The following is a 21,737-nucleotide window of genomic DNA, read 5'->3' on the forward strand; positions in this document are numbered from 1 at the left end:
TTTTTTTAGCCGGGTGTCACGCCGGAAGCGCCGTGCTTGGTATAGGCTATTCGGTTTTCCCGTCCGTCAACTTAAAATGAGTAAAAATAGCGTTTTTGTGCGATTCATTTTTATTTATTTATTTCCCCGCCCCGCTCAAAGCTGGACCGGGGTTGCCCCTGGCAACGCACGCGCGTCATCGGTGGAGAGTGGGGGGGGGGGGATTTCTCCTTCGCATTCAAAATGCCTCACCTCGGCACTCTGTCAGGTGAGTACTTTGTGCTATAGATTCGATAAATACTGCTATAGAGTCAGCATGTACTACTGTAGTGATATCAGGTACCACCACAGTCAGTATGCACTGCTGTAACCATAGCAGGTACCACCACAGTCAGTATACACTGCTGTAGTGGTAGCAGGTGCCACCACAGTCGTATGCACTGCTGTAATCATAGCAGGTACCACCACAGTCGGTATGCACTGCTGTAACCATAGCAGGTACCACCACAGTCAGTATACACTGCTGTAGTGGTAGCAGGTTCCACTACAGTCAGTATGCACTGCTGTAGTGATAGCAGGTACTACTACAGTCGGTATGCACTGCTGTAATCATAGCAGGTACCACCACAGTCAGTATGCACTGCTGTAGTGAAAGCAGGTACCACCACAGTCAGTATGCACTGCTGTGGTGATAGCAGGTACCACCACAGTCAGTATGCACTGCTGTGGTGATAGCAGGTACCACCACAGTCAGTATACACTGCTGTGGTGATAGCAGGTACCACCACAGTCAGTATACACTGCTGTGGTGATAGCAGGTACCACCACAGTCAGTATGCACTGCTGTAGTGATAGCAGGTTCCACCACAGTCAGTATGCACTGCTGTAACCATAGCAGGTACCACCACAGTCAGTATACACTGCTGTAACCATAGCAGGTACCACCACAGTCAGTATGCACTGCTGTAACCATAGCAGGTACCACCACAGTCAGTATGCACTGCTGTAGTGGTAGCAGGTTCCACCACAGTCAGTATGCACTGCTGTAACCATAGCAGGTACCACCACAGTCAGTATACACTGGCTGTAGTGAAAGCAGGTACCACCACAGTCAGTATACACTGCTGTAGTGAAAGCAGGTACCACCACAGTCGGTATGCACTGCTGTAGTGAAAGCAGGTACCACCACAGTCGGTATGTACTGCTGTAGTCATAGCAGGTACCACCACAGTCAGTATACACTGCTGTAATCATAGCAGGTACTACTACAGTCGGTATGCACTGCTGTAATCATAGCAGGTACCACCACAGTCGGTATGCACTGCTATAGTGATAGCAGGTACCACCACAGTCAGTATTTACTGCTGTAATCATAGCAGGTACTACCACAGTCGGTATGCACTGCTGTAGTGATAGTAGATACTGCTATCGAGTTGGTAGATACCTCTATATAGAGTTAGTAGATGCTTAAACAGTCAGTATATACCACTACGGTCAGTAAATACTGCTCCAGTCAGTAGATACTACTATACAGTCAGTAGATACTACTATACAGTCAGTAGATACTACTACAGTCAGTAGCTACTAGAGTCAGTAGATACTACTATACAGTCAGTAGATACTGTTATAGGGTTAGTAGTTACTACTATAGTCACTGGATACTACCACAGAGTCAGGAGATACTACTATAGAGTGAGTAGATACTACTATAGAGTTAGTAGTTACTACTATAGTCACTGGATACTACAGAGTCAGGAGATACTACTATAGAGTGAGTAGATACTACTATATTCAGTGGATACTACTATCCAGTCAGTATAGGGTTAGTAGTTACTACTATAGTCACTGGATACTACTACAGAGTCAGGAGATACTACTATAGAGTTAGTAGATACTACTATAGTCAGTGGATACTACTATAGAGTCAGCAGATACTACTATAGAGTGAGTAGATACTACTATAGTCACTGGATACTACTATAGTGTCAGCAGATACTACTATAGAGTTAGTAGTTACTACTATAGTCACTGGATACTACCACAGAGTCAGCAGATACTACTATAAAGTGAGTAGATACTACTATCGAGTCAGCAGATACTACTATAGAGTGAGTAGATACTACTATAGTCAGTGGATACTACTATAGAGTCAGCAGATACTACTATAGAGTTAGTAGTTACTACTATAGTCACTGGATACTACCACAGAGTCAGCAGATACTACTGTAGAGTGAGTAGATACTACTATAGTCAGTGGATACTACTATACAGTCAGCAGATACTACTATAGAGTGAGTAGATACTACTATAGTCAGTGGATACTACTATAGAGTGAGTAGATACTACTATACAGGTAGTCATTACTACTATAGAGTCGGTAGATACTACTGTAGGGCCAGTAAATACTACTACGGTCAGTCGTTACTGCTACAGTCAGTAAATACTACTACACAGTCATTAGCTACTACTGGCTCACTAGATACCACTGTAGAGTCAGTAGACACAACTGCAGAGTCAATAGATACTAGTAGCTACTACTGGCTCACTAGATACTACTGTAGAGTCAGTAGACACAACTGCAGAGTCAATAGATACTACTTACTCTGTTGTTGTATGGAGGGTGGGGATAAAGATATTTTTTGAGGAGGAGGAGGGGGGGGGCCGACAATTTTCGGAAACCTTTTAGATCAACTATTTACCCCCCACACTTTCAATAACTTTTGGGACTTGTGCAAGTCTCTTGTTATTTTGTTGGTGGAGAAATGGACGAACGGCCCACTTTCGCTTTCACAATAGCTTAATATCTGTGTATGTATATGTAACGTTTTTAAGAGAGAAGTTTTTAAATATATTTTTCGCCCGGTCAACGCCGGGTACTCCCCGCTACTATAGACATAATGATTTACTATTTAGTAATTGGTCTTTACCCTTTTATCTGGCAGTCAAAACTGACGCCTTTTATACGAGGGATCATGTTTTCAATAACCACAACACAAGCAGTCAAAATGCAAACAAAAATAGACAACTCTGATAATGATATTGGCACTGTCCTTGAAATTGATTGACTGCTTGTGTTGTGGTTATTGCAAACATGATCCCCTTGTATAAAGGTGTCAGTTTTGGTGCCAGATAAAAGGGTGAAAACCTATTACTATATCTTTCTGCTGGCAAAGGAGGTCTCATAATGATTTACTATTTGTATTTATAACGCGATTTATTTCTACCATGACGCAATGTTCTTCAGGAACGCGACTACTACTACTACCCCAGCACCAGCGCATTATAGCAGAACACACGTGTGCTTTATACCCACCTATAATTATACATTATTTATTATTATAACGCGATGTCTTACACCACAACGCGGTGTTATTCAAGAACGCGACTACCACCACTGCCAGCATTGCATGAAAACGGACTGCATGGACACGTAACGATATTACCATGAATAATAACGTCACATTTTATGAAGGTATCAAATGTATGGACTCACCTCTTCTTATGCGAGTCGAGGAGAGAGAGAGAGACAGAGAGACAGAGAGTGAGACGAGAGAGAGGGAGCGATGGAGCGAGTTGTTTCCGCGTGAAGCTGTGAAGCAAAATTTGACGGTGGTGGTGGTGGTGACGGCGGTGGTTTCTGACGGTAGCGGTGGTGTGTGGTGGTGACGGTGGTGGTGGTGGTGGTGCTGGTGGTGGCGGTGATGAAACACGCAGAGGTTTGGAAGGTCTGTCAGTCACAGGACGTTTCGCCACCCACGCAGTTTGGCAAGCGAGCGTTCGACCCCTCCCGACTTTCTTTTTCCCATGGCACCCTGGGAGTCTTTCGACTAATCAATTAACAAACTAAAACTAATCAACACATCTTTATTTTACCAGGCAAGGTCCCACCGAGATACGTAGCTTTTTTTTCAGAACCGCACCTGCCTATCACGCGCGATAGCTCAACGAAGTGGCTTGTCATCAGCATCATTATCACGTGGACATTTAAAGCAGCCGAATACGCCAAGCGCGTGACGTTAATTCTCAATGTGGAGTGAAAAACCGGTGAACCCGGAGACAAAATCCAAGCTACCACGGGGAGAGAGAGAGAGAGACGCAGACTCAAATATACAGCAGCAGGCGGCGTCAGAGTCGGGATTACACCCAAGACCTCCTGTATGCCGCGCTAGGTAGTTAACATCTCTTTAAAAGTAAAGTCACGCAGGTATAACATGAAATAAATCACGACGTTTCGGGCGCAACACAAGGTGGGAAAGCACGTGGCCTGCGGCAGACCCGTGACTTTACCGAAAGAACCAGAGAGTATGAATTCCTGCAGTCACGAAAGCTTCAAATCATGATTGAGCTCTTGAAAGGTTTTAACCTTCGTGACAGGCGAAACAGGTGTTGAAGATATCTACATCTAGGAATAGGTTTTACCCTTTTAACTGGCACAAAAAACTGACACCTTTATTCAAGGCATCATGAATAAAGGTGTCAGTTTTTGTGCCAGTTAAAAGGGTAAAACCTATTCCTCTATCTTGTTTTTGGCAAAAGAGGTCTCATAATGATATCTACATCATTAGACCTCCTTTGCCAGTACCAAAATATAACAACAATAATAATAAGGGTTTTTCCCCTTTTTTCTGGCAACAAAACTGAAACCTTTTTACAAGGAATCAGGTTTACTACATTAACCACAATACCTGCAGTCAAAATGCAAACAAAAAAACATACTATGATAATATATGTGGCATCGTCCTTGAAACTGATTGGTCCACACCAAGGGACGGCTTTCTTTTGAGCCTCGACCCAATTGGTGCTCTTACCAGATGACGCCAAAAGGCGTGAAGATCTTTGCTTTGCATGTTTTGCCACAAGTACGCGTGTCTTGCCTCGATGATGCCTTGATGATGCCTTGTTAGAGGTGCTCATTTGGTGTTTGAACATCTTTAACACAGAGAAGGGCAAGTCACCCGTTATTCTGCTTATTTTTCACCATTCTGGATAGTGGCCAAAAAGGTTCCCTTATATACGTCCAGCGTTGTTGGTGTACCACAACGTCTATGGCGCTATGCTATGACCTTTTATTTTTATATATTTTTTCCGACCTCAACTTAACTGACAGGAAATAACATTTTTATTAATTTTATATTTCGTTTTATGTTTGTGCAGCGTTTTTTCTTAACTCGATTGTTGTAGTTGTTTCGGGTTTTGTCCCAATGTATTTCCTTTATTGATGTCTTATTACATTATTAGTTTTTTTTGTTTCCATAATAGAGGCATGCATTTAAACAACGTATTATTTGCTCATTCGCTTCCACGCAGCACTAAGGCGGTAGCTGACCACCCCCTCCCCCCACCCACTTTGTGCAAGAGCGCAGAATCGTGGTCACCACATCTACGCCTCTGTATAAGGAACACAACAGGAAGACTTCTCCACAAATCTGGCTGTCGCCTGATGAAGCTGGTTGTAATTACTGGAGAAACGTCGTACTCGGAGTGTAAATGTTGTGGCTTGGCTCTACAACACACCGGTGTTGCTTTGCTAGTATACTACATTATACACTACTATACACTACGATATACACTACTATACACTACACTATACACTACTATACACTACACTATACACTACTATACACTACTATACACTACACTATACACTACACTATACACTACTATACACTATAGATTACACTATACACTACTATACACTACATTATACACTACTATACACTACACTATACACTACTATACACTACTATACACTACACTATACACTATACACTACACTATACACTACTATACACTATAGACTACACTATACACAACATTATACACTACTATACACTACACTATACACTACTATACACTACAATATACACTACACTATACACTACTATACACTATAGACTACACTATACACTACTATACACTACACTATACACTACTATACACTATACACTAGTGCTGTACTAGTATACTACACTATACACTACACTATACACTACACTATACACTACACTATACATTACTATACACTATACACTAGTGCTGTACTAGTATACTACACTATACACTATACTATACACTACACTATACACTACACTATACACAACACTATACACTACTATACACTACACTATACACTACTATACACTACACTATACACTACTATACACTACACTATACACTACACTATACACTACACTATACACTACTATACACTACACTATACACTACTATACACTACTATACACTACACTACACACTACTATATACTACACTATACACTACTATACACTACACTACTATACACTACTATACACTACACTATACACTACACTATACACTACACTATACACTACTATACACTACACTATACACTACTATACACTAGTGCTGTGCTAGTGACGAATTGGCCACGTTCTGTTTGCGTGACAACCCTTACTAGTTGGCTGTGTCGGGTGGTGGCGGGTTTTAACGACACATCTACGCGATTTAACCCCCCCCCCCCCCAAAACAACCCCTCTTATGGATGATATTGGTCGCGAAAGCCTACGTGTTAAATCGTCATACTCATTACATGAGACATGTGGGAGACACGTTTGGCCAGCTTGAGTTTCCTCCAGATTTCACTCAGTCACCCACTTACTCAGTCACCCACTCAGTCGCCCACCCAGTCACCCACTCATCCACCCACCTTACTCATCCAACCATTCGCTAACCAACTCACTCAGTCACCCAATCACTCAAGTCACCCACACACCCCACTCCCCCACCCATTCACAAAATGATTCACTCACTCAGCCACCCACGCAATCAGTCACACACTCACCCTACAACCTCACTCAGTCACCCATTCTCTAATCCACTCACCCACTCTTCCACCCATTCGCTCACCCGCTCACTCAGTCACCCACGCAATCAATCACACATACTCACCCTCCAACCTCACTCCACCCATTCGCTCACCCGCTCACTCAGTCACCCACACTCTCACTCACTCAGTCACCCACACTCTCACTCACTCATGTCACCCACGCAATCAATCACACATACTCACCCTCCAACCTCACTCCACCCATTCGCTCACCCGTTCACTCAGTCACCCACACTCTCACTCACTCAGTCACCCACACTCTCACTCACTCAGTCACCCACACTCTCACTCACTCAGTCACCCACACTCTCACTCACTCAGTCACCCACACTCTCACTCACTCAGTCACCCACACTCTCACTCACTCAGTCACCCACACTCTCACTCACTCAGTCACCCACACTCTCACTCACTCAGTCACCCACACTCTCACTCACTCAGTCACCCACGCAATCAATCACACACTCACCCTCCAACCTCACTCCACCCATTCGCTCACCCGCTCACTCAGTCACCCACACTCTCACTCACTCAGTCACCCACGCAATCAATCACACATACTCACCCTCCAACCTCACTCCACCCATTCGCTCACCCGCTCACTCAGTCACCCACACTCTCACTCACTCAGTCACCCACACTCTCACTCACTCAGTCACCCACACTCTCACTCACTCAGTCACCCACACTCTCACTCACTCAGTCACCCACACTCTCACTCACTCAGTCACCCACACTCTCACTCACTCAGTCACCCACACTCTCACTCACTCAGTCACCCACCCACTGCACTTTCCACCCATTCGCTAACCCACTCAGTCATCAACTCACTGACCCGCCCATTCAGTCACCCATCCAACCACTGCACTCCTCCATCAATTCGCTAGCGAACTCACACATTCAGTCATCCACTCCCTCCGCCACCCACCCACCCATTGAACACCGCGTGTAGATATGAGGCAGAGTGAAACTCAATCGAGCCACGGTTTTTGCCTGGATTAAGCAAATCATGAACGCAAGAACGTCTTCAAAAAATATATCCCTGATGCAGAATATCAGTAGTGCTAGATACGACCACAATTGCAAATGTGATGTGTAACTTTGTGATCCTTGATAGTTAATTGTTAAAGTGCAATTTTATTGAGGGACGACTGCTGTGTGTGTTGCTGTGTTGATGTAGTCTGGGACTGTTGTTGTTGTTGTCGTGGTGTGGTCTGGGGCTGTTGTTGTCTTGGTGTGGTCTGGAACTGTTGTTGTCGTCTTGGTGTGTGTGTGCGCGCACGTGTGTGTGTGTGTGTTGTCTGTGGTTCAGGAGATAAACTTCATCCGCCTTTAAATTCCCAAGGTTGAAGGTCCAACTTTAGCATCCAGACACACCACACACACAAACACCCGCCATACACACCCAGCATACATTCTAGATTTGAAGCTTTCGTGACTGCAAGGATCCATACTCTTTGGTTCTATTCGATAAAGTCATGTTGTTTAATTTTTTACCTACGTGACTTTACCGAATAGAACTAAAGAGTACCCACCATACACACAAACACCATACACACACACACACCATACACACACACACCCAACATACACACACCATACACACACACACCATACACACACACACCATAAACACATACCATACACACACACACCTTGCACACACACACACACCATACACACACCCAACATACACACACCATACACACACACATACACACACCATACACACACACCTTACACACACACACCATACACACACACACACCATACACACACACACACACCATACACACACACCATACACACACCCAACATACACACACCATACACACACACATACACACACCATACACACACACCTTACACACACACACACACACCATACACACACACACACACACCATACACACACACACTATACACACACACCATACACACACACCATACACACACACACACCACACACCCAACATACACACACCCATCATCAGCCACTTCATTGATATCATCATTAGCATCACGTGGACAGTTATGGCAGCACCTAAATACCCTAAACGCGTCCTGTATACGGTAAAAACCGGACAGGACGCGGAGAAAAATCCACGCAACCACAGAGAGAGAGATAGAGAGAGACGCAGACTCCAAATATACAGCAGGCATCGTCATGGTCGAGATCAAACCCACGACCTCCCGTATAGCAGGCGCGCTAGTTTACATCTTATAGCCACCGTGGCACCCCCTGTGCTGTTATTAGCGAGCACATGAGCGGGGTTGGTGGCCATCACCACGGCTGCCTTTGAATCTCCACGTGACGATGATGATAATAAGCCACTGCATTAGACTATCAATTAGACTATCAATCAGACTATCAATCAGACTATCAATTAGACTATCAATCAGACTATCAATTAGACTATCAATCAGACTATCAATTAGACTATCAATTAGACTATCAATCAGACTATCAATTAGATTATCAATTAGACTATCAATTAGACTATCAATCAGACTATCAATTAGACTATCAATTAGACTATCAATTAGACTATCAATTAGATGATCAATTAGACTATCAATTAGACTATCAATCAGACTATCAATTAGACTATCAATTAGACTATCAATTAGATTATCAATTAGACTATCAATTAGACTATCAATCAGACTATCAATTAGACTATCAATTAGACTATCAATTAGATTATCAATTAGACTATCAATTAGACTATCAATCAGACTATCAATTAGACTATCAATTAGATTATCAATTAGACTATCAATTGTGATCACCAGGTACGCTCAGTGGGGCCTTGCCTGGTAAAATGAACAAAATGTCTAGATTTGAAGTTTCATCTCGATTTGAAGTTTTCGTGACTGCAAGGATCCATACTCTTTGGTTCTTTCGGTAAAGTCACGTGGTATGTATAAAATACAATAAATAAAATCACGACGTTTCGATTGCAACACAAGCAATCATCATCAGGTGGGAAAACCACAGCAAACACATTTTTACGAGACCTCCTTTGCCAGTAACAAGATATAGTAATAGGTTTTTACCCTTTAATCTGGCACAAAAACTGACAATCAAAATCAAGGACAGTGGATATTATCAGAGTTGTCTTTTTTGTTTGCATTTTTACTACTTGTGTTGTGGTTTTTGCAAACATGATCCCTTGCATGAAGGTGTCAGTTTTGACTGCCAGATAAAAGGGGTAAAAACCTATTACTAAACAATTTTTGGTTTCTCAATTTTCATGCTGTGGTTTTCCCACCTGATGATGATGATGATTGCTTGTGTTGCAATCGAAACTTCGTGATTTAATTCATGTTATTTTATACCTACGTGACTTGACCGAAAGAACCGAAGATTATGAATAAAATCTACATTTTTTTGGTCGTTTACACACGAGGGTTTAATCGATCTGCCCGCTGCGCTAACCGCTGCGCCACCGCTCCACCTAACGGCCGTGACGTCAAGTGTCATTACAACAGCACTCACCCACAATCCCGCTTCCCCCCTGCGGTGGAGTTTGAACTGAACCCTTCGCTATCTCTGTCCGCCACACCCCAAGGAGTTGGTGGTGGCTTGCTCATGAATCTCGCTCCTTATAAGGGATGGAGGGTGAAACGTAGCCGTCAACTTTCTGCTGCCGATACTCCGACTGTCACGGAGTGACTCATGCTGACAGCTATGGCTGCAATGTGTTGGTCGTACATGCTATGTGCGTATCGTATCATTGGTTCTTTCGGTAAAAGTCAACACGTAGAAGGGAAACAATAAAATAGTAAAAAAATATAAAACAATAAAATTCTCAACGACGTTTCGACTGCAACACAAGCAATCATCATCAGGTGTGGCTTTACCGAAAGAACCAAGAATTTGAATCCCTGCAGTCACGAAAGCTTTAAATCAAAATTTAAGTGTATATCGTTTCCATTTAAAGCTTTCGTGACTGCAAGGATTCATCTTCTTTGGTTCTTTCGGTAAAGTCACCACGTAGAATGAGAATAAAATAATGAATTAATAAAATAAAATAACACAATAAAATTCTCACGACGTTTCGGCCACAACACAAGTGAGAATTTTATTGTGTTATTTTATTTTATTAATTTATTATTGTATTCTCATTCTACGTGACTTTACCGAAAGAACCAAAGAAGAAGATGTATATCGTTTATTGTTAAATTTGAATCGCAGTGCCCATGATCACTGACCGTTACGTTGTTTTTGTAGCTTCATTTTGGTGATTTCGAAAACGTTTTGCATTGGCCGCGTTCGCTTGTTGTCGCAGTGCAGAGTTAGACTGGATAGCCTCGCTGATTGTCGTCAGCGGGGAGCGCAAATAAATCATCGCCATCACGGCGAGTACCGGCTCATCCTCGCAAGCAGCGGTGGCTGTCGGCGAGCCATCGAACACAGCCTGTCACCGAATTTTGCGCTTTCGGCTGCGCTGCTGCTTCTGCGGCCGTCTGGAACGCTCTTCCTTCCGACATTTGCAAGCCACCAGGAGCTATGCAACTGTTAAATCGTCATCCAGGTTGGCGAACTAATTTCTTTGGAACTGCTTTTTTGGGGCCGTCCATAAATGACGTCACGCGATTTTGGACGATTTTTTTACCTCCCCCACCCCCCCCCCCTCTCTCGTCACACGGCGTCACAAAAAGTCAGACCCCCCCCCCCTCAAATATGACGTCACAAAACTCTGCCCCCCCCCACCAAAAAAAAATAAACCATGCTTCAAATCGCTTTAAACTATTGTCATTGTAGTGCGTATTTAATGTGGCGCTGCACTCTGATGTTGTAGGTAGAAAACATTTATTAAAAAGTCTATTTAATTAAGTAGAACGTGTTTGTCTATATTTATTTAAAGTTGCGCATTTTTATATGACGTCACATTTCTCAAACCCCCCCTTCCCCCCTCGTCACACATCGTCACAAATGTCTGACCCCCCCCCTAAGTGCGTGACGTCATTTATGGACGGCCCTTTAGTTTGTCCTTTATCCCGCACGTCCGATGAGCACGTTTGGTTCCGTACTGTGGTGTGCAAAAAAAGTTCAACATGCATACAGTGAGGGAAAAAAAGTATTTGATCCCCTGCTGATTTTGTACGTTTGCCCACTGACAAAGAAATGATCAGTCTATAATTTTAATCGTAGGTTTATTTGAACAGTGAGAGACAATAACAACAACAAAATTCGGAAAAATGCATGTCAAAAATGTTATAAATTGATTTGCATTTTAATGAGGGAAATAAGTATTTGACCCCCTCTCAATCAGAAAGATTTCTGGCTCCCAGATGTCTTTTATACAGGTAACGAGCTGAGATTAGGAGCACTCCCTTTAAGAGTTTGCTCCTAATCTCAGCTCGTTACCTGTATAAAAACACCTGTCCACAGAAGCAATCAATCAATCATATTCCAAACTCCCCACCATGGCCAAGACCGAAGAGCTCTCCAAGGATGTCAGGGACAAGATTGTAGACCTACACAAGGCTGGAATGGGCTACAAGACCATTGCCAAGCAGCTTGGCGAGAAGGTGACAACAGTTGGTGCGATTATTCGCAAATGGAAGAAACACAAAAGAACTGTCAATCTCCCTCGGCCTGGGGCTCCATGCAAGATCTCACCTCGTGGAGTTGCAATGATCATGAGAACGGTGAGGAATAAGCCCAGAACTACACGGGAGGATCTTGTCAATGATCTCAAGGCAGCTGGGACCATAGTCACCAAGAAAACAATTGGTAACACACTACGCCGAGAAGGACTGAAATCCTGCAGCGCCCGCAAGGTCCCCCTGCTCAAGAAAGCACATATACATGCCCGTCTGAAGTTTGCCAATGAACATCTGAATGATTCAGAGGACAACTGGGTGAAAGTGTTGTGGTCAGATGAGACCAAAATTGAGCTATTTGGCATCAACTCAACTCGCCGTGTTTGGCAGAGGAGGAATGCTGCCTATGGCCCCAAGAACACCATCCCCACCGTCAAACATGGAGGTGGAAACATTATGTTTTGGGGGTGTTTTTCTGCTAAGGGGACAGGACAACTTCACCACATCAAAGGGACGATGGACGGGGCCATGTGCCGTCAAATCTTGGGTGAGAACCTCCTTCCCTCAGCCAGGGCATTGAAAATGGGTCATGGATGGGTATTCCAGCATGACAATGACCCAAAACACACGGCCAAGGCAACAAAGGAGTGGCTCAAGAAGAAGCACATTAAGGTCCTGGAGTGGCCTAGCCAGTCTCCAGACCTTAATCCCATAGAAAATCTGTGGAGGGAGCTGAAGGTTCGAGTTGCCAAACGTCAGCCTCGAAACCTTAATGACTTGGAGAAGATCTGCAAAGAGGAGTGGGACAAAATCCCTCCTGAGATGTGTGCAAACCTGGTGGCCAACTACAAGAAACGTCTGACCTCTGTGATTGCCAACAAGGGTTTTGCCACCAAGTACTAAGTCATGCTTTGCAGAGGGGTCAAATACTTATTTCCCTCATTAAAATGCAAATCAATTTATAACATTTTTGACATGCGTTTTTCTGGATTTGTTGTTGTTATTCTGTCTCTCACTGTTCAAATAAACCTACCATTAAAATTACAGACTGATCATTTCTTTGTCAGTGGGCAAACGTACAAAATCAGCAGGGGATCAAATACTTTTTTTCTCACACTGTACATAGACTCTCATAGAGATCGATAGACTCACACAGAGACCCATTTCTTTAGAACCGCTTCTTGCTGTGTTTTGTTTGTTGTCCTTCCTCCGCACCGCCGATTAGCACACATGGCTACGTACGGTGCGTACCTGTACGTACATGAACACACGCTGACATCGCTGACAGCATCATCCCTCCTACAATCGTTATCCGTCGCCACCACCACCTACTACTATACTTAAATGTATAATCTTAGCTCTTTCGGTAAAGTCACGTTGAAGGGAAACAAGAAAATAATAAAATATATATTCATGATATATTTATTAAATGTATATTTATTATATATTTATCATATATATATATATTTTATTGTTTCCCTTCAACGTGACTTTACCGAAAGAGCTAAGAATATGAATTACTGCAGTCACGAAAGCTTTAAATCAAAATTTATACTTAAATGTATTAATTATTTTTTCCATATTTGCCTTTGCACCTCTCTCGCCACGATGGCTATGAGATATTAACTACTTTTCCAGGTATACGGGAGGTCGTGGGTTCGATCGTGACCCTAACGCCTGCTGTTTGGGGTTTGCGCGTCTCTCTATCCGTGGTCGCGTGGATTTTTCCCTGTTTTTTTCTTCTTTTCTCCCTCTCCGGTTTTCCCCCTCCACATTTAGAATCAACATCACGAGCTCAGAGTGTTTGGCTGCGATGCATCTACGCATGATGATGATGAGACAATTCGTTGAGCTATCGTTTGTGATGGGCAGGTGGTTTCTGACAAAGTACTGCATAGCTCAATTGGGCTTTGCCTGGTAAAATAAAATAAAGCAAAAAAAACTGTTTAGTTTCGTTTTAACATGCAAACTGCAAATATACAGCAGGCATCGTCAGGGTCAGCTTGGAAACCATGATCCCCTGCGTACCAGGAGAGGCAGTAAACATCTCACCACCGTGGCGACCAATGCCAGTGACACCTTGGATTGCGAGTAACTTGGTCTGCGAGTGTTTTGCAAGACGAGCAAATTTTTTAAATAAGTAATTATTTGATAAACGAGCGACGTCTTGCAATACGAGCAGTACGTAAAGTATAACGCTTTGTCTGCCGAGCGTCACGTGATCACAACTGAGCCAATGGTTCTTCTCTCTCTCTCTCTCTCGCTGCGGCATTGTGGGTAATCGCTTTGTCTGCCGAGTGTCACGTGATCACAACTGAGCCAATGGTTCTTCTCTCTCTCTCTGCGGGATTGTGGGTAACCATCTCCAAAGCTCGGTCTCAGTCGGCGTGCCTCACTCGTATAGTCAACATCCGTGCGAGCGTATACTGTTTACTATAGTACTATAGTGTTGTGACCACGTGTATACTGTTTACTATAGTACTATAGTGTTGTGACCACGTGTATACTGTTTACTATAGTACTATAGTGTTGTGACCACGTGTATACTGTTTACTATAGTACTATAGTGTTGTGACCACGTGTATACTGTTTACTACAGTACTATAGTGTTGTGACCACATGTATACTGTTTACTATAGTACTATAGTGTTGTGACCACGTGTATACTGTTTACTACAGTACTATAGTGTTGTAACCACGTGTATACTGTTTACTATAGCACTATAGTGTTGTGACCACGTGTATACTGTTTACTATGGTACTATAGTGGTGTGACCACGTGTGTACTGTTTACTATAGTACTATAGTGTTGTGACCACGTGTACACTGTTTACTACAGTATAGTGTTGTGACCACGTGTATACTGTTTACTATAGTACTATAGTGTTGTGACCACGTGTACACTGTTTACTACAGTATAGTGTTGTGACCACGTGTATACTGTTTACTACAGTACTATAGTGTTATGAACACGTGTATACTATAGTACTATAGTGTTGTGACCACGTGTATACTGTTTACTACAGTACTATAGTGTTGTGACCACGTGTATACTGTTTACTACAGTATAGTGTTGTGACCACGTGTATACTGTTTACTACAGTACTACCGTGTTGTGACCACGTGTATACTGTTTACTACAGTGCTATAATGTTGTGACCACGAATATACTGGTTACTATAGTACTATAGTGTTGTGACCACGTGTATACTGTTTACTACAGTACTATAGTGTTGTGACCACGTGTGTATACGGTTTACTATAGTACTATAGTGTTGTGACCACGTGTATACTGTTTACTATAGTACTAGTGTTGTGACCTCGTGTATACTGTTTACTATAGTACTATAGTGTTGTGACTACGTGTATACTGTTTACTATAGTACTATAGTGTTGTGACCACGTGTGTATACTGTTTACTATAGTACTATAGTGTTGTGACCACGTGTATACTGTTTACTATAGTACTATAGTGTTGTGACCACGTGTATACTGTTTACTACAGTACTATAGTGTTGTGACCACGTGTATACTGTTTACTACAGTACTAGTGTTGGGTGATTGTGGAGTGGCTGGGTGAGGGTGGAGTGGCTGGGTGATGGTGGAGTGGCTGAGTGAGGGTGGAGTGATTGGGTGATGTTGGAGTGACTGGGTGAGTTTGGAGTTGTTGGGTGATGGTGGAGTGGTTGGGTGATTGTTTGAGTGACTGGGTGAAGGTGGAGTGACTGGGTGAGTTTGGAGTGACTGGGTGAGGGTGGAGTGATTGGGTGATGTTGGAGTGGCTGGGTGAGTTTGGAGTGACTGGGTGAGGGTGGAGTGAATGGGTGATGTTGGAGTGACTGGGTGAGTTTGGAGTTGCTGGGTGATGGTGGAGTGGTTGGGTGATTGTGGAGTGACTGGGTGAAGGTGGAGTGGTTGGGTGATTGTGGAGTGATTGGGTGAAGGTGGAGTGACTGGGTGAGTTTGGAGTGACTGGGTGATTGTGGAGTGGTTGGGTGATTGTGGAGTGACTGGGTGAAGGTGGAGTGACTGGGTGATGGTGGAGTGGTTGGGTGAGTTTGGAGTGGCTGGGTGAGGGTGGAGTGGTTGGGTGATAGTGGAGTGGCCACCATCATCAAAAGACAGATATTATGAATTAATAAAGAATTCGTATTAAATGCGTCTCTGTGTGGGTCTATGGGTCTCTGTGTGGGTCTATCTATGAGTGTATGGGTCTCTGTGTGAGTCTGTGGGTCTCTGTGTGAGTCTATGGGTCTCTGTGTGAGTCTATGGGTCTCTGTGTGAGTCTATGGGTCTCCGTGTGAGTTTATGGGTCTCTGTGTGAGTCTATGGGTCTCTGTGTGAGTCTATGGGTCTCTCTATGAGTGTATGGGTCTCTGTGTGAGTCTGTGGGTCTCTGTGTGAGTCTATGGGTCTCTGTGTGAGTCTATGGGTCTCTGTGTGAGTCTATGGGTCTCTCTGTGAGTCTATGGGTCTCTCTGTGAGTCTATGGGTCTCTCTATGAGTGTATGGGTCTCTGTGTGAGTCTATGGGTCTCTGTGTGAGTCTGTGGGTCTCTGTGTGAGTCTATGGGTATATATGTGAGTCTATGGGTCTCTCTGTGAATCTATGTGTTGTGACATCGCGGGATGTCACTGGGTGATGCCGGCCCTAGCGAGGCACGGCGTGCGATGTATCACGAGGACGTGGGTGCAGTACTGGCCCTAGAGGGGCTTGGTGAGCGCTGAGTGATAGCGCTGGATGGCACCACGCTCGGCGTGCAGTGCCGACCCCTACAGGATAGGGTGTGGAAGTGCCAGCCACGGGAATGGGGTTTACTAAAGGCAGTGGCACTCTGGTTGACCCTAGAGGACAGGCGACTGGGCCCCAGGTGGGGGCTCGGGGTGGTCACGTGGTCCGGGTCGAGATCCCTGCTGGAGGGTTCTGGAAGGTGGGCGTGGCCGGGGGCGGAGCCGGCCACGCCTCAAAGGATACAAGCCGGTTTCCCCCAGAGGGACAGGCTGCCGTTGTTCATCCTGGAGAAAGCTTCCTCTACGCTCTACGTCCCTACAGAGTCTCCAACACGTGCAACCTGGAACCCGAGCTGTGGTCCGGTCCGTTGCAGCTAGTTACGGTGTGTTTAGCGTAGTTAGCCTGGTGGTCCACCACCATCGGTTTGTTGTTCTGTTAAGGAGGTCAGTTGCCCCGTGTGTTGGTGTAAACAATTGTGTTGCCTCCAAGGAGTACGTGCGCGGCTCAGTTGAACTCATTGCGTATGTATGTTGAACTTCTTTCGAACCACCGTAGGTAGCCAACCGAGCGAATCGGATGGGCAGGGGGAAGGACAACAAACTAAACACAGCAACAAGCAGTCTCTAAAAGAATTAGTTTGTCAATCTAGATCAGACGTGGGCAAAGTACGGCCCATTGCGATTTTTAATCTGGCCTGCCGAACTTGTCAAAATATTATTATTCAATTAAATTAAATTTTCCCCTTCTCCTGTAATGCCCCCATTTCCCCATTAGATGGCGCACCTTGACCGGGAGTGTGGTAATTGGTTTGGGCGCAGGACTCAGATGTTTTCATGATGTTTGATCAGTCACGTGACGACATGTTTTTGTATTGTTCATGTTCGTGCAATTTGTTAAATTGCCTTGCAAATAAATGCTTTTGCTACCTGTTAAAGGTCAAATCCTTTCACGTAATGATTTTTAACACGTCATTTATATTACGTTCACACAAATCACTCCGTCCATCTGTTCATGGCCCGGCCCCTCTGTCAAATTTTAGAACCCATTGTGGCCCGCGAGTCAAAAAAAAATTGCCCACCCCTGATCTAGATGATTTCAAAGTTACATAGCTCCATAGTGGCTTCCATAATATCGGAAGGAAGAGCGTTCCAGGCGGCCGCAGAATCAGCAGCGCATCTGAAAGCGCCGCGCGATGACGACGATGATGACGACGATGATGAAGCGGTGATCCCCGTCCTTCTTCGATGGTGGAGCCAGAAGCTGCTGCTGCTGCTGCTGCGAGGATGAGTAGAGTTCGCGTGATGATGATTACTATAAAAAAAACACGTTGATCATGCCTTGCAGAATGTATCTATTCGGTCAGTTTAACACGTAGGCTTTCACGACCAATATCATCCATAATAGAGTGTTTTCGGGGGTTTGATTGCGTAAGTATAAAAATGTGTCGTTAAGACCCGCCACCACCCTACACAGCCAACTGTGTCGGGTGGTGGTGGGTTTATCGTTGGCGAGATGTTAACTATCTCGCCTGCTATACAGGACGTCTGTGGGTTCGATCCCGACCCTGACGACGCCTCCTCTATATTTGGAGTCTGCGTCTCTCTCTCTCTCTCCCTCTCCCCGTGGATTTTTCTCCGGCTCCTCCGGGTTTCTCCTCCACATTTAGAATCAAAATCTCGTGTTCAGAAAGTGTTCGGCTACTGCTATCAATGTCCACATTATGATGATGATGATGATGATACCGCTTTGTTGAGCTATCGCTTGCGATGTCCAGGTCACTTTTTAAAAATAAGTTAATGCCTCCAGAGGGCTTTGCCACTGGAGGTAGGATGGGCAATGGTTTAGTTTTATTTTGTTTGTGTTTGGGTGATTTGTTTGGCTTTCCTGCACGTCGCACTCCTGTCCTGTTCCTGAATCGTTTGGTGCTGTAACGTTCTTAACGAGTGCCCCTTACTGGACATCAGTGACAAAATAGAGCTTTATAGCTCCTCGGATTTCCTCCTGCAGTATAAATAAATAAAAATTATAATATTCTGAAATCCCACCTACCACCTCTGCAGATCCCAGTCGATCGGCAGGTCGCGTGCGGTTGGGGTAAAATGTGGGTACTTTCACCTCTGCCACGGTGGAGGGGGAGATATCAACTAACTCGCCTGGTATGCGGGAGGTCGTGGGTTCGATCCCAACCGTGTATTTGGAGTCTGCGTCTCTCTGTATCTCTCCCCGTGATGGTCGCGTGGATTTCTCACCGGGTCCTCCGCGTCTTCCTTCCACATTTAGGAAACAACGTCACGCTCTTAGATTCTTTTTTTTTGCCGCTCTCAATACCCACGTGATGATAAGTAAACCGAAAGTTAAAATGTAACTTTCGGCCGAAACCGAAAAGTAAACTTGTGATGGCCAGGCTGCTTCTGAAAAATACGTCAATACCTCCAGTGGGGTTGCCTGCTGTATGGGGATGGTTTAGTTTCACTTGATTGTGTTTGGGTGATTTGATAACCCTTTCTTGTACGTTGCACTTATGTTGCCTTTCTGAATCGTTCTCACCTCGTGCTCCTTACCCGACATCTCTGAAAAAGAGCTTCATAGCTCATCAGATTCCTCCAGTGTATAATTATATATTACGATGCTGTACATTTGAAGTCTGCGTCTCTCTCTATCTCTCTCGTGATGTGCAGCGCGTCTTGTTCGAACGCTGGGGGAGCCGGACAAGCCCCTCTCTGTACCGGCGTGGACGGCACCCACCACGTGTTCACCTTCTGAAGCGCTCGCGCGTCACCGTGACGTGCAGCGATGACCACCACCACCAGCACCACCACGTGACTTTTCTTTCGTGTTGTGCACGGTGCTTTTAGCGCCACAGCGCGTGGATTTATAGCGTTTGTTTTATTTATGTTGCTGGCGACTTTGTGTTATTTGTGTTGCTGGCGACTTTGTGTTATTTGTGTTGCTGGTGACTTTGTGTGTTTGTGTTGCTGGTGACTTTGTGTATTTGTGTTGCTGGTGACTTTGTGTATTTGTGTTGCTGGTGACTTTGTGTATTTGTGTTGCTGGTGACTTTGTGTATTTGTGTTGCTGGTGACTTTGTGTATTTGTGTTGCTGGTGACTTTGTGTGTTTGTGTTGCTGGTGACTTTGTGTTATTTGTGGTGCTGGTGACTTCGTGTATTTGTGATGCTGGCGACTTTGTGTATTTGTGTTGCTGGTGACTTTGTGTTATTTGTGTTGCTGGTGACTTTGTGTCATTTGTGTTGCTGGTGACTTTGTGTTGTGTTGCTGGTGACTTTGTGTTATTTGTGTTGCTGGTGACTTTGTGTATTTGTGTTGCTGGTGACTGTGTTATTTGTGTTGCTGGTGACTTTGTGTTGTGTTGCTGGTGACTTTGTGTTATTTGTGTTGCTGGTGACTTTGTGTATTTGTGTTGCTGGTGACTTTGTGTATTTGTGTTGCTGGCGACTTTGTGTTATTTGTGTTGCTGGTGACTTTGTGTGTTTGTGTTGCTGGTGACTTTGTGTGTTTGTGTTGCTGGTGACTTTGTGTTATTTGTGGTGCTGGTGACTTTGTGTATTTGTGTTGCTGGTGACTTTGTGTATTTGTGTTGCTGGTGACTTTGTGTTATTTGTGTTGCTGATGACTTTGTGTATTTGTGTTGCTGGTGACTTTGTGGTATTTGTGTTGCTGGTGACTTTGTGTATTTGTGTTGCTGGTGACTTTGTGTATTTGTGTTGCTGGTGACTTTGTGTTATTTGTGTTGCTGGTGACTTTGTGTATTTGTGTTGCTGGTGACTTTGTGTATTTGTGTTGCCGGTGACTTTGTGTATTTGTGTTGCTGGCGATTTTGTGTATTTGTGTTGCTGGTGACTTTATGTTATTTGTATTGCTGGTGACTTTGTTTTATTTGTGTTGCTGGTGACTTTGTGTTATTTGTGTTGCTGGCGACTTTGTGTTATTTGTGTTGCTGGTGACTTTGTGTATTTGTGTTGCTGGTAACTTTTTGTTATTTGTGTTGCTGGTGACTTTGTGTCATTTGTGTTGCTGGCGACTTTGTGTTATTTGTGTTGCTGGTGACTTTGTGTTATTTGTGTTGCTGGTGACTTTTGTGTGTTTCGTATTGGGATCGCCTTCAGTGATGTTGCTGCCGGCGGCGATAAAAAGTTGTTTAAATAAAAAGTCCAAAGTCTCTTCGCGTGGTGGCGTGGATTCTTCTCCGGTTCCGCCAGTTTCCCCCCCTCCACATTTAGAACCAACAACCACGTGCTTAGAGTGAGTCATTTGGCTACTGCTGCCATAGACTCGCACGCGTTAATGATGCGCCACTTCGTTGAGCTATCATTCGTGCTAACCAAGTGCGCTTCTGAAAAAAAAGAGCTATATAGCTTAGTGGGGCCTTACCTGGTAAAAAAAATATAGTTTAGTTTTAGTGTGGATCTCTGTGGGTTGGCGTGGGTCTCAGTGGGTCAACGGGTCTCCACCCACTCACCCACTCACCCATCCACTCACCCATCCACTCATCCACCCACTCACCCACTCATCCACTCACCCACCCACTCACCCACCTACTCACTCACCCACCCACTCACCCACCCACTCACCCACTCACTCACCCA

General features: G+C 44.3%; 1 protein-coding gene and 1 long non-coding RNA gene across 2 annotated transcripts in view; one reads left to right on the top strand and one right to left on the bottom strand.

Annotated features, from left to right (window-relative positions):
* LOC116956148 (plasmolipin-like) overlaps positions 1-3,963 on the bottom strand; it is a 39,304-nt gene extending 35,341 nt beyond the window's left edge. The window contains exon 1 of the mRNA XM_032977627.2: positions 3,473-3,963. The gene's annotated coding sequence lies outside the window, so the exon portion shown is untranslated. The remainder of the gene's footprint in view (positions 1-3,472) is intronic.
* The window catches only part of LOC142923085 (uncharacterized), a 54,808-nt gene extending 33,496 nt beyond the window's left edge, over positions 1-21,312 (top strand). Inside the window, exon 2 of the long non-coding RNA XR_012940506.1 lies at positions 19,810-21,312. This is a non-coding gene — a long non-coding RNA (uncharacterized LOC142923085). The remainder of the gene's footprint in view (positions 1-19,809) is intronic.
* Positions 21,313-21,737: the final 425 nt, after the last annotated feature.

Source organism: Petromyzon marinus, unplaced genomic scaffold, assembly GCF_048934315.1.
Source record: "Petromyzon marinus isolate PM22_M1 ecotype Great Lakes invasive population unplaced genomic scaffold, UKy_Petmar_22M1.pri1.0 PM_Scaffold_276, whole genome shotgun sequence".
Classification (NCBI taxonomy): domain Eukaryota; kingdom Metazoa; phylum Chordata; class Hyperoartia; order Petromyzontiformes; family Petromyzontidae; genus Petromyzon; species Petromyzon marinus.